This window comes from Panthera onca, chromosome A2 (genome assembly GCF_046562875.1).
Source record: "Panthera onca isolate mPanOnc1 chromosome A2, mPanOnc1 haplotype 2, whole genome shotgun sequence".
Classification (NCBI taxonomy): Eukaryota; Metazoa; Chordata; class Mammalia; order Carnivora; family Felidae; genus Panthera; species Panthera onca.
Window position 1 is genome coordinate 16,642,125 of NC_138340.1, and position 13,516 is coordinate 16,655,640.

The 13,516-nt window shown below is 38.2% G+C and overlaps 1 protein-coding gene and 1 pseudogene across 3 annotated transcripts in view; one reads left to right on the forward strand and one right to left on the reverse strand.

Annotated features, from left to right (window-relative positions):
- The window catches only part of SETD2 (SET domain containing 2, histone lysine methyltransferase), a 125,007-nt gene that overhangs the window by 43,867 nt on the left and 67,624 nt on the right, over positions 1–13,516 (reverse strand). The gene's annotated exons all lie outside the window — the stretch shown is intronic.
- On the forward strand, positions 12,352–12,775 carry LOC132678502 (sterol carrier protein 2 pseudogene; annotated as a pseudogene).

Sequence of the window (13,516 nt, forward strand, 5' to 3'; positions counted from 1 at the left end):
CTTCATATAGTTAAAGCTGTATGTATATAAAATTAAACTGGAAACTCAGGTTGTCTATTTTGAGGCCCTGAATTTTTCCAAAGCCCCACAATAATGTAAACTGAGAAGGAAGCAGTCATGTGAAGATTACTATACTATTTCTTAAAATCATTCTGTCTTAAGAATAAATAGCAATAATGGTAGCTTATGTGATATGGAATTCGAGAATAATGTCCTATCTGCAGGCCACAGAATCCACCGAAGAAAATGTTTGAGTTGGCTTCATTCACACTAACCCTCCATGTAAACTTACTCTGGTCTGCTAAAAATTCTACTCAAAAGACTAGCATGTTATGAAAGAACACTAAACCATGAGTCAGGAGACCTGGGTTCAGGGACTAACCCTGCCTTCAGAAGGGCCTAAAAGAATCTAGTTCCCCACTCCACCTGATATTCTTTACCTATCATCCCGCTTTACTTCTTTGGTGTCTACGTTGCTGCTCCTAACACATACACATACACACTCAAAGCTGTAATTCTTAAGGGCCAACACTATCTTACTCTTTGCTCTATCTCTAGTACCGGGAAAATGTCTGACACAAAGGCAACACTCAATTGCTTGTTGAATGGACCAATAAGTGAAATTCTACTAGTAATGTGCAGAAATCAACCACACAGTGCTAAAGAAATTCAAAGTATTGCATAGCTTTTTTTTTTTTTTTTTAATCACTAAATCTATACCACCATTCTCTTTTATCCCTGGTAAGAATGCTACTTACAGGCCTATATAACCATAGACTAGACATTGCGTATTTCCAGGGTCAGACTAATAAGTACGCCTTTACAACATTCTGAACTCTTTTCAATGCTTAGAACAGCTTACCCTTAGTCTATCAATCATTCCTCTTCCATCAAAGGCTCTAAATCAATCTCCAGAAATTGTTTGATAAACACTGAATCACTAATAAATTCACGCACAAGCAGTGCATCCAACATCCCTTATAAAAGCCTATAAATGTGTGTGGAGTTGTTTTTAATTTATAGACAAAGACAGCACAAGTTCTTTGATGGCTATTTATGGAATTCTGGTTTGCTCATTTATACAGCAAGTATTTATGTGTTAAAAGCACATATTAACAGTCTCCTATGTTTAAAGGACACTGGAGATACCCAGTAGCAGCCACCAAGGAATTCACAGGCTAACAATCATGGCTGACAATTCTTACTGTGTGCCACGTCCTTTAACTGCATTCTCATATACTTTTACACTGCTATTAGAAGTATCTTTATTATATCTACAGTACATACTCGGGTTAAATAACTATACTAGGGTCATACATGCCACAGTGAGCTCTATACTGGACCCAGGATCTAAGCCTAGATTTGTCTCTGTCCAAAGCATACACTTTTAACCACCACCACTACTACCTCATGGGCACTCGAGGAAAATAGAAAGGAAACATATACTATCTTATACTAAAACTGGCCTTAGGAGAGAGGACTGGAAAAAGTATCCTGAAGGAAATAAACATCCGAATTGTCTTAAAGGATGACAAGGAGTTGTACATAGAAAGAAAGAGGCAGAAAACAAAAACATGGAGACAGAACACATGTGTTTATTCCAGTTCCATCCTGAAGTCCTATACAATGACAGTGGAAGAACAAAAAAAAAAAAAAAAAAAAAAAAAAAAAAGTGTATATATGCCCATCTGTGTTATCTTTTCTAAGAAAGGAGTACTGAATGTACATGCATTCTTAAATATCTTATTGTATTCCATGTACTGTATTCTCTTTCATGTGCTTTCGTCTGATGCTTCATAAAGAAAAAAAAAATACTCTATCAATGAAATAAGATGCTATTAAAAAAAGACAGCAAGATAAGAACAAATAAGAACTGTGATGGAAAAAAGAGCTGAATGTCACCCAGAAAGCAGACCAAAAAGTCAAGAAAGAAAGTGGAAAACCAAAAAAAATTAGAGGATAAGCGCTAGATGACCTACATCTAACACAGACATGCCAGAAAGCATGAGAGAGAAGACTGAGGGAAGTAGGAAAAAAAATACCAACAAAACAAAACAAAACAAAAAACCTAACACACACACACACACACAAAGTTTTTAGAACTTAAAGACATGAGTCACCAGAAGGAAGAAATGAGAGCACCTACTACAACAAAGGAATCGAAATGGCATCAGACTTCAATAGACAGCAACACTGTAAGCTAGAAAGTGATACAATGTCTTGAACATTTTAAAGAAAAATTTATTTTCAAATGATAATTATGATTTGCCTAACAAGCAAGAATAAAATAGAGGCATTTTTCAGATCGACAAGGTCTCAAAATTTTTCTACCAATAGAGAATGTTGAAAACCAAGACTAGGGAGGGTCTAAGATTCTCAATTCTGTGTCAAACACTTATTAATTAGCTACAGTGTAAATAGTACCACACAAGATACTTTAAAACAAAAGAAAGCAAAAACAACTAACCGTTCCTGAGAGAGTGATGGGAAAACGCTGAAAAGTAATGTAAATGAATTACTTAGCACTTAGAATATGATACAGGCATATATTAACATATATTTGCATATAATTCAACAAGTGGGCATTTAATATAGGTCAAGTATCCAAGCTCTACTTTTGTGCAAATAACCAGAAGTAGTGGCTGCTTAAAATAACACCTGCAAAAGATGTAAAGATGTCATTCAAGGGGTGCCTGCGGGACTCAGTCCGTTGAGCGTCCGACTTCGGCTCAGGTCATGATCTCACGGTTTTTGTGTTCGAGCCCAACGCGGGGCTCGAACTCACAAGCCGTGAGATCATGACCTGAGCCGAAGTCGGACGCTCAACCGACTGAGCCACCCAGGCGCCCCAAAAATGATGATGCTTTTAATAAAAATGTACCTCAGAGAATGATAAACCAGCGTGTAAGAGAAGATTATGAGCTTGTATCTAAAAGCCAAGTGGAGGAGTCAAAAGCAAGCTGAAAATATATATCTGAAATTTAGGAAACAGGCTAAGGAAAGAGATCCACGATTTGGGAACATCTTAGGAGATCGTAACTTATATTGTGGTACTTAGGAGACTGCCAAGAGAGAAAGTACATAGAGAAAAATAGGCTGACTAGAAGAAAATAAAACTTAAAGGTGGAAGGACTTTATACTTAGTCATGCAGTATGTTTTCTATTTTTTGATAAACACTTGCCAGCCATTCCACTTCCGGGTATATATCCAAAGGGAATGAAAACAGGATCTCAGAGAGCTGCAGTCCCACGTTCACTACAGCATCATTCACACTAGCCACGATATGGAAACAACCTAAGTGTCCATCAACAGATGGAGAAGATACAGTGTACATGTACATGATGCAGTATTATTCAGTCATGAGAAAAAAGGACATCTTGCCATTTATGACAACATGGATGATCCCTGAGGATATTATGCTAAGTAAAAAAGTGAGGACGTAGAGAAATTAGAGAAATTAAAAACCTTACACACTGCAGGTAAAGGTAAAGGTAAAAACCTTATTACATTGCATTGTAAACGGTACAGCTATTGGGGAAAAGAGTCTGGCAGTTCCTCAGAAGTTAAATATAGAAGAGTTACTATGACTCACAAGTTCTACTCGTAGGTATATACCCAAGAGACATGAAAACCAGTTTCACACAAAATGTGTACATAAATATTCACAGTAACTGTATTCGTAACAGTCAAAAAGTAGAAACAACACAAATGTCCATACAAATGAGTAACAAAATTGGGTATATCCACACAAGGGAATAATACTATTCAGCTATAAAATGGAATTAAGTACTGATACGTGCTACAACATGGATGAATCCTGGAAACATTATGCTAGGTAAAGATCAGATAGAAAAAGCTATACTGTATGATTCCATTTATCCTTATTCACAGATTATGCAAATTCACAAACCCACTAAAATTTATTTGCAATCTCCAAAACAGTAAGCTAGAGAAAACTTCTCCAATTCTTCCCCCCAAAAGATGAGTCAACCACTGATATTTTTTGGTATACTTTTTCCAAATAATGGACTGATTAAGACGATGCCACACTTTTTGCCCAAGTCTCTCAGAATCCTTTCATTACTCTTTCTAAAAATGCTTCCAGTACACTACTACTCTTGTATACTATTTCTTCAGTATCATTTTCACTGACTTTATGAAATCAATGCATTTTTATTTTGTAATAGATCTGTACTGTATTTGTACTACATTGCCCAATTCTTAGAACAGTGAGACTTTGGCTAAGAAACACAACAACCCTAGACAAAGACAGATGCTAATGTTAACAGAGAAGGGATGTTTGGATGACAATCTTTTAGTGTTCAGTTCATCAATTAATGTTTTGTGTCACAATGTTTGTTTTCTAAGCAATTTTAAAACCGTGAAAATTAAGATACTAAGAACACCATACATACACACACACACACACACACACACACACGTGGATTTATGTATTTAATTACACAAGAGATAAGTTTTTTTAAGTATTTATTTTGGGGAGAGCACAAGTGGGGCAGGGGCAGAGAGAGGGGGACAGAGTACCCAAAGTGGGCTCTGTGCTGACAGCAGAGAGCCCGATGTGGGGCTTGAACTCACAAACCATGAGATCATGACCTGAGACAAAGAGTGTCCCAAGAGATAAGCTTTTCCACGTAACTGAATGTATTTGAAAAGGATTTCAAAATATCCCACCATATTCCCAGGATTTTCGGGCATCTATGAAGTTTTAGTGTCAAAAGAAAATATGCCAAATATTTATCTGATTACTGAACACCGAAAATTTAGAAAAAGAGGTAAGAACTTAGAGAAACATACAAAAACTTTGGGTAAAATAGGACCATGTCATGGAACCTGATTCACAATTCTATACACTGGCTTAAAGATTAAAAACCCAGTTTCTCAATTAACAACAAAATCAAAAAATGAACACACAACATAGAACACCTCCATGTCTACAGCCCTACACTACCTCAAGGCCCAATCAAAGAAAATAAACCTACTGGACAAATACTGCTATGTACCATAGCTCCTTTCCTGTCAGCATAAATTCTGCGAAATACCTTCAGTGGTAATGGCTCTATAACCAGGATTTAGTTTCCTTTAACAGAAGGAAGAATTATTTAACTCCCATCATCATGTCCCCGTAGAGCATAAGAGTCTGTGGTTTTACCTCACAAACTGTATTATAAATGGTAGGAGTAGAGGGGTTTCCATCAGGTCACAGAGGTCTTAAAATCTGACTACAAAGAAAATTCAGAAGAGAACATAAACGTCTGGAGACTTCATAAAATCACACACTTATGAGGGGCAGAGGAAGGGAGAGTAAAGGAAAGAGGGAGTATAATAATTTCATTTATTCCTTTAACTCCCTAAAGAGACACTCTTCTAACTTCAGACAAATGGGCTCCCGTGAAACGGAAGGTAGTAAGAATCAATCTCAGTTTTTAGCCATTGAGAAAAATAGACAAAACACTGACTGAGTCAAAGTTCTTAAAACAGGAAACAAAAATGTAAAGATATTCAATACTTCATGCGTAAGTGACATGCAAATTAACACTTCAATAATTTTCCGTCTGTGTCAGTCTGACCAAGATAAAGTTACACAGTACCTGTGCTGACCAGAGTATAGTGAGATAGATGCCTTTGTGTACATACACTGCTGGTGAGAGTTAAACTGGTACAGAAACTATAAAGATCAATCTGGCAAGACCTATGAATATGACAGAAAACACAGACCAGGACTCAGAGATATTGCTTTTAGTAATTTATCAAACATGTATATTCCCACATATGTAAATGTGTTTAAAATGATTTATATAGAAGTTATGTGCTGAGCTTTTAAAAAAAAAAAAAAAAAAGAGGAATCAACTGAAACGGCCAAAATAGGGGACTGATTAATAGGATTGAAAGGATAATGATTATAAGGGGCGCCTTAGTGGCTTAGTCAGTTGAGCATCTGACTCGATTTCACCTCAGGGCATGATCCCAGGGTCATAGGATCAAGCCCTGCATTGGGCTCTGCATGGAGTGTGGAGCCTGGTTGGGATTCTCTCTCTCCCCCTCTGCCCCCTTCCCCTCTCACATATGCTCTCTAAAAAAAATTAAAAAATTTAAAACGGAAACTGATGATTGCATATCTTTACAATAAAATACCATGCAGTATGAAAGCTAAGTTCTGTAAATTGGCATGAAACTAGCTTCATAATATATTAAATAAAAACAAGGAGCTAAAGAGTGCTGCCAGTTTTATAAAAAAAGAAATACACACACACAGTATGCACACATTATCTCTGGAAGGATATACAAGAAGCTGGTTGTGCTGGTTGCCTTCAGGGAACAGGACATGGGTCAGGGGTAGGAGCAAAACACCACACCGTATGCCTTTTGAACTTTGTATCATGTACAGGAAAGGCCTATTTAAAAATTAAAATAAAAAGAGGAGAAAAAGATAACACGCCTCAGAAGAATCCCCTGACAAAGTACCAAAAAACTTTTTTGGCATTACTGCTGTACCAATGGTAAAGACCACCACCTGAGGGCTGTGACATCTCAGGCTGAGGCCTCAGGAACCCAAGGCAACTTCTAAATGCTGCTCTTCAGCAAATGCCATACCTTAAAAAGCCCTCCCAGTTCACTGTTGTTCACTTTAAACTTGTCCCCTGGCCCCTCCTTCTTCTCCAGCCTTAACCAGCTTGACTCTAATTCAAAGAATCTACCTTAGCAATGCTCAGTTTTATTCAACACACACCTAAAATGTGCTGGGCTTATGCTAAAAAATACTGAAGCACAAGGTGAACAGGTAACACAAGTGCCTGCTTTTGAGGCCTCTCTAGGCCAGTAGTAAATGTGTGTAGAAAAATAAGGGTTTTCGTGTTAAGTAATCACCGAAGAATAACCAAGATTATTATGATGATTAAGTGTGTCTCATTTTCAGAGTTCTGTTTTCTAAGCAAATTAATTCCAAATCTAAGATTTTTTCTTACACTTTTCAAATGTAACCATCTCTTCTAATTAAAAATTTTCAAACTTTAAAATCACCACAGCCCTCCAAGTGATTGCACTGAAGTTACAGGTTGTACTGGTGAACCTAACGCTTAAGTGACGAGTAGATGGTCATTATTTAACATAGTACTGGAAGTGCTAGCCACAGCAATCAGACAAGAAGAAGGAATAAAAGGCATCCAAATTGGTTAGGATGAAGTAAAACTTTCACTACCTGTAGATGATATGGTATTACATATAGAAAACCCTAAAGATGCCACCAAAAAACTACTAGACTGATAAATGAATTCAGTAAGGTTGCAGGATACAAAATCAACATACAGAAACCCGTGGCATTTTTATACACTAATAATGAAGCAACAGAAAGAGAAATTAAGAAAGCAGTCCCATTTACAATTGCACCAAAGATAATAAAATACCTAGGAATAAATTCAACCCAGGAGGTGAAACACCTGTACTCTGAAAACTATAAAACACCAATGAAGGAAACTGAAGATGACAAAAATAAATGGAAAAATATTCCATGCTCCTGGATTGGAAAAACAAATATTGTTAAGATGTCCATACTACCCCAAAGCAATCTACAGATTTAATGCAATCCCTATCAAAATACCAACAACATTTTTCACAGAAAACAATCCTAAAATTTGTATGGAACCACAGAAGACCCAGGACAGCTAAAACAATCTTGAAAAAGAACAACACTGGAGATATCACAATTCCAGATTTCCAGTTATACTACAAGGCTGTAGTAATCAAAACAGTATGGTATTGGCACAAAAATAAGCACATAGATCAATGGAATAGGATAAAAATCACAGAAACAAATCCACATTTATATGATCAATGTATCTATGACAAAGGAGGAAAGAATAGGAAATGGGAAAAAGCCTCTTCAACAAATGTTACTGAGAGAACTGGATGGCTCCATGCAAAATACTGAAACTGGACCACTGGCTTACTCTATACATGAAGATAAATTCAAAATGGGTTAAGAACCTAAATGTGAGACCTAAAACCATAAAAATCCTCAGAGAGCACAGGCAGTAATTTCTCGGACATTGGCTGTAGCAACATTTTTCTAAATAGGCCTCCTGAGGCAAGGGAAACAAAAGCAAAAATAAACTACTGGGACGTCATCAAAATAAAAAGCTTCTGCCCAGTAAAGGAAACAACCCACAAAACTAAAAGGCAGCCTACTGTATGGAAGAAGATATTTGCAAATGACATATCTCACAAAGGGTTAATGTCCAAAATATATGAAGAATTTATACATTATACAACTCAACACCCAAAAAACAAATCATACAGTAAGAAATGGGCAGGAGACATGAACAGACATTTCTCCAAACATCCAGATGGCCAAGAGAGATATGCTTAACAACACGCATCATCAGGGAAATGCAAATCAAAACCACAATGAGCTATCACTTCACACCTGTCAGAATGGCTAAAATCAAAAACATAAACAACAGTGTTGGCGAGGATATGGAGAAACAGGAATCTTCCTGTACTGTTGGTGAGACTGCAAACTGGTGCAGCCACTGTGAAAAACAGTATGGAGGTTCCTCAAAAGTTAAAAATGGAATTACCTTATGATCCAACAATGACACTATTGGGTATTTACCCAAAGAATACAAAAACACCAATTTGAAGATATATACCCACCCCTATGTTTATTGCAGCATAATTTCCAATAGCCAAAATTACAGAAGCATCCCAGTATCCACTGATAGATGAATGGATAAAGAAGATATTATATACATTTACAATAGAATATTATTCAGCCAAAAAATGAAATCTTGCCATCTGCAACAATACGGATGGAGCTAGAGTATCATGCTAAGTGAAATAAGCCAGTCAGAGAAAGATAAACACCGTATGATTTCACTCATATGTGGAACTTAAGAAACAAATGAGCAAAGGAAGAAAAAAAAGGAGAAAGACAAACCAAGAAAAAGACTCTTAATTATAGAGAACTGCAGGATACAAGAAGTGGGTTGGAGGGTGGGTGAAATAGGTGATGGGGATTAGTGCACTTAACATGATGAGCACCAACTAATGTGTACAATTGTCAGATCATTCTATTGTAAACACTGTATGTCAACTATACTGGAGTTTAAAACTTAATTTAAAAAAAAAAAAAAAAGAAGATTAGGTGATCCAGCCAGTACTCCAGTTAAGAGTAGGAGACCTCCTGGGGTGTCTGGGTGGCTCAGTCGGTTGAGCGGCTGACTTCGGCTCAGGTCATGATCTCACAACTCGAAGGCTCGTGAGTTCGAGCCCCACGTCAGGCTCTGTGCTGACAGCTCAGAGCCTGGAGCCTGCTTCGGATTCTGTGTCTCCCTCTCTCTCTGCCCTCCCCTGCTCATGTTCTGTCTCTCTCTTTCAAAAAAATAAAATAAACATTAAAAAAAAAAAAAAAAAAAAAAAAAAAGAGTAGGAAACCTCCTGATGTCCAGATCATCCAGAAAATACTTTTTGGACCACAGTTCATTCTTTTCCCAACTCACACATATACACATCTCTGTTTGACAAGCTGCTCATATTCATGGACCCCTGCCCCAGAAAAACCCCAGTTTTGCATATGATTTCAGGGGTTCTGAAAATGCCCTGAAGTTCAATCATAGATCACAGTTTGCCAATCTCTACTGCACGGAAAAAAAAAAAAAAAAAAAAAACTTGAATAAAACACTAAAATGGAAGTTTCTAAGATTTCAGAATGTATTTGGACTTACTAGTTTCTAAATCAGAAGCAGATTAAGAGAAATCTGAAGTATTCACCAAAGGTACATAATTATATAAATTGCCTCGCAAAGATATAGAAGTCACTATTTATTAGATCAGCAAAAGGGAATGGAAAGAATATGGGATTTAAATCAGAAGACCCAAGTCAATTTTCAGCTCTGTCACTTAAAAGCTAAGTCACAACCTCATGGGCCTATTTGTTTTCTGTTTTACAGGGAATAAAAACACCACCATGTATACTTCACAGGGTTGTAAAGATTATATGACACTCATTCAAATATTTTCTGACCACCTATCAAATAAAATACACACACCACAGTTTCAAGAAGCAGTGTGATACCATGGGGAAAGATGAAACTTCTTCACACTTCATTCAAATATTTATGAAGTGTCAAACGACATATCCTGGGGAGACTTGAATGACCAAGACATAAGCATTCTTTGCCCTCACACTCCGTGCAAGTACGAAAGAAATATTATGTGCTGTGACTGGAAAGGAGGTTATGAGACCATACAGAAAGGGCAGAATACTCTTAGAGGAACGGGAATGGCTTTCCTGGGGAAAGGATGAAACTTACACAAGAGACATCCAAACAGAAGTAAGTGTTTTCAGGAATGAATGAATGTGTGTTCACGTGTGTATGAACATTAGTAGCACAGACCCACTGGGGGGGCCAGAACGGCTTGATGTGAGACTGCATAAATAAATAAGGACCAGACTATATCATGGTAGGCAAACCTCATGAAGAAAAATGGATTTTATTATAACAGTGTAATAAGGAACCATATAAAAGTTTTAAATAGGACACTGACATGATCAGATCTTCATTTCCAAACAGCAATCTGGCTACTGATCATAGGGGGCACACAGTAGTCATTCACTACTATTAAGAGGTAACTTATTATTATAACCACTATTTAAATGATACCATAATAAAAGTAACCTTTACTACAAAAATCAAGATACAATCCCTGCCCTTGAAGATCTCATGGTCCAGTGAGGGGACTAAGCAACTAATTTTAGTAATCTGTTAAGATTACAACTACTGTATAGAGAAATACAGAAAAGGACAAAGTATCACAAAGAATGAGCTGCAACTGTAAGTCTAAGTAAAGGAAGATAAAAAAAAAAAAAAAAAAAAAAAAAAAAACCCGGAGAGAAAGAAGAAAAGATATTGCAAGCAAAAAGAACAGCATGCACAAGGCCACGGAAGGGTGAGTACGTATGAACAGCCTGATGTGATTCATGCACTGAATGTGTAAGAAACACTGTTGGGCAAGAAAGTTAGATAAACGTAGAAGTACCTCTCATGTCATACACTAAAGGCTCTCTTCTTGAATTAATGGGAGTCTCTGTGATGATACTAGAGGTTCCTGTTGATACATCTATTTTTTTTTTAGTGTGTGTGTGTTTGTTTTTTTGAGAGAGAGACAGAGACAGAGAATACGAGCAGGGGAGGGGCAGAGAGAAAGGGAGACAGAGAATCCCAACCAGGCTCTGCACTTTCAGTGTGGAGCCCAACGTGGGGCTCTAACTCACGAACCATGAGAGCATGACCTGAGCCAAAAATCAAGAGTCGGATGCTTAACCAACTGAGCCACCCAGGCGACCCAGATCACATCTATGTTTTTAAAAAGATAACACGATAGCATATAAAGGAAAATATGAAGGGAGGGAGGAATGGGAGCAAGAAGGACAAACAGGAGGCTGTTCCAACAGTCTAAGCAAGAAATGACAGGAGCCTGAATTAAAAATGGCAATGAGAAGACAATGTGACCTATTTAACATGTAGGACAAAAGAAATCTCAGGTGCTGCAAGAAATACCACCTTTTGAGGGATAGGCAGAATAGTGAAAATCACAGGGAAATCCAAATGATTCAGACAAGGGTGTGCTCTCAGATTAACAGAAGGAAGGCGAGAGAAACGACAGGTTGAGTACATTATGTGTTCACACATTTACTCATACACAGAAATACACATATGCGTATGTACGTATAGATACGGTCTGGTGACAGCCCCTACAAGCAATGCCCCAGTAGCAATGACTTCATCTAGAGCCCAGATCTTGGTTTCTTAATAAGAGTTTCTGTTTGTTTGTTTCAGAGAGAAAGAGAGCAAGCAAGCATGCAGGGGAGGGGCACAGAGAGAGAGAGAGAGAGAATATCCCAAGCAGGCTCTGCACTGTCAGGACCAGGGGCTTGATCTCACAAACCATGAGATCATGACCTGAGCTGAAATCAAGAGTCAGACAGGTAACCAACTGAGCCAGCCAGGTGCCTCCAGATCTTGGTTTCTCAATCTCACTTCACATCATAGAAAGCAGAGTTTATTGGACAAATGGCCGATTCCAGGGCTGGGTAAGGGAAAGTGCAAGATAAGCCTGGAATAGCATGTTGTTCCAGGTTAAAAAACTGACGGCAACCTGTCAAAATCACACAGAAGGGAACCTAAAGGGTCTCTCACACTGGCCAAACAAGGGACAACTTAAGCAAATAAATAACAAAATTAATGGATAATTCACTGAATAAAACAAGAACCCAGGAGGCTCTGCAGCATAATTTAGGCACTGTAGGAGTTGTGGTTGTCACACTGTACAAGATGGGTTTTCCTGAAGCTGCTGGTTCTTTTAGAACTCATCAAATTAAGGCTGCCCCAATTCGCTCTGCAGTTGGTAGATTTAAGGCAAATCTTGTCTTCAAGGAGACTGAAAAGAAGCTTAAAGAGGAAGGGGAACAGTTTGTGAAGAAATTGGTAGTATTTCTGCCTTCAAGGTAAAGGATGGCCCTGGAGGTAAAGAAGCCACCAGGGTGGTGGATGTGACGAACAGCAGTTCAGTGCTTCCTAACTCAGACAAGAAGGCTGACTGCAGAGTCCCAATGGCTGACCTGGACTTGCTGGCTTTAATGACTGGTAAAATTAATCCTCAGTTGGCCTTCTTTCAAGGCAAATTGAAAATCACTGGCAATCACTGCCTATGGAGTTACAAAGTCTTCAGTTTCAGCCGAGCAAAACTAAACTGTGAGGAATCCCCTCTGCCTACCTTTGAAAACTAAAGATGAGATATACAGATTTATATCCATATATTTCATTGTCAGAACTTAGAAATTACACACTGGCAAACAGTGTGAGATTTGTTTTTAATGGCTTTTTTAATTTTTTTATTATTTTTTTTAATGTTTTTTTAATGCTCCACATCCAACATGGGGCTTGAACACACAACTCTGAGTTTAAGAGTCACATGCTCAGGGCGCCCGGGTGGCTGAGTCAGTTAAGCGTTCGACCCTTGATTTCGGCTCAGGTCATGATCTCACAGTTCATGAGTTCAAGCCCCGCATTGGGCTCTGTGCTGACAGTGTGGAGCCTGCATGGGACTGACTCTCTCTCTCTCTCTCTCTCTCTCTCTTTCTCTGTCCCTCCCCAATTCATGCATTCTCTCTTTCAAAATAAATAAGCCTTAAAAAAAAAAAAAAAAAAAAAAAGAGTCACATGCTCTACTAAGGGAACCAGCCAGGTGCCCTTAGATTGGTTTTTAATGGCTGTGACCCAGGCGCCTGGTGGCTCAGTTGGTTAAGTGCCGGCCTCCTGATTTCAGCTCAGGTCATGATCCCAGTGTTGTGGAACTGAGTCCTGCATCAGGCTCTGCACTGAGCTCTGTGCTGAGTGTGGAGCCTGCTTAACATTCTCTTTCCCCCTCTGCCCTTCTCCATCTCACACAGGTGTGTACACACATGCTCAATCAATCATTCAATCAATCAATACATGC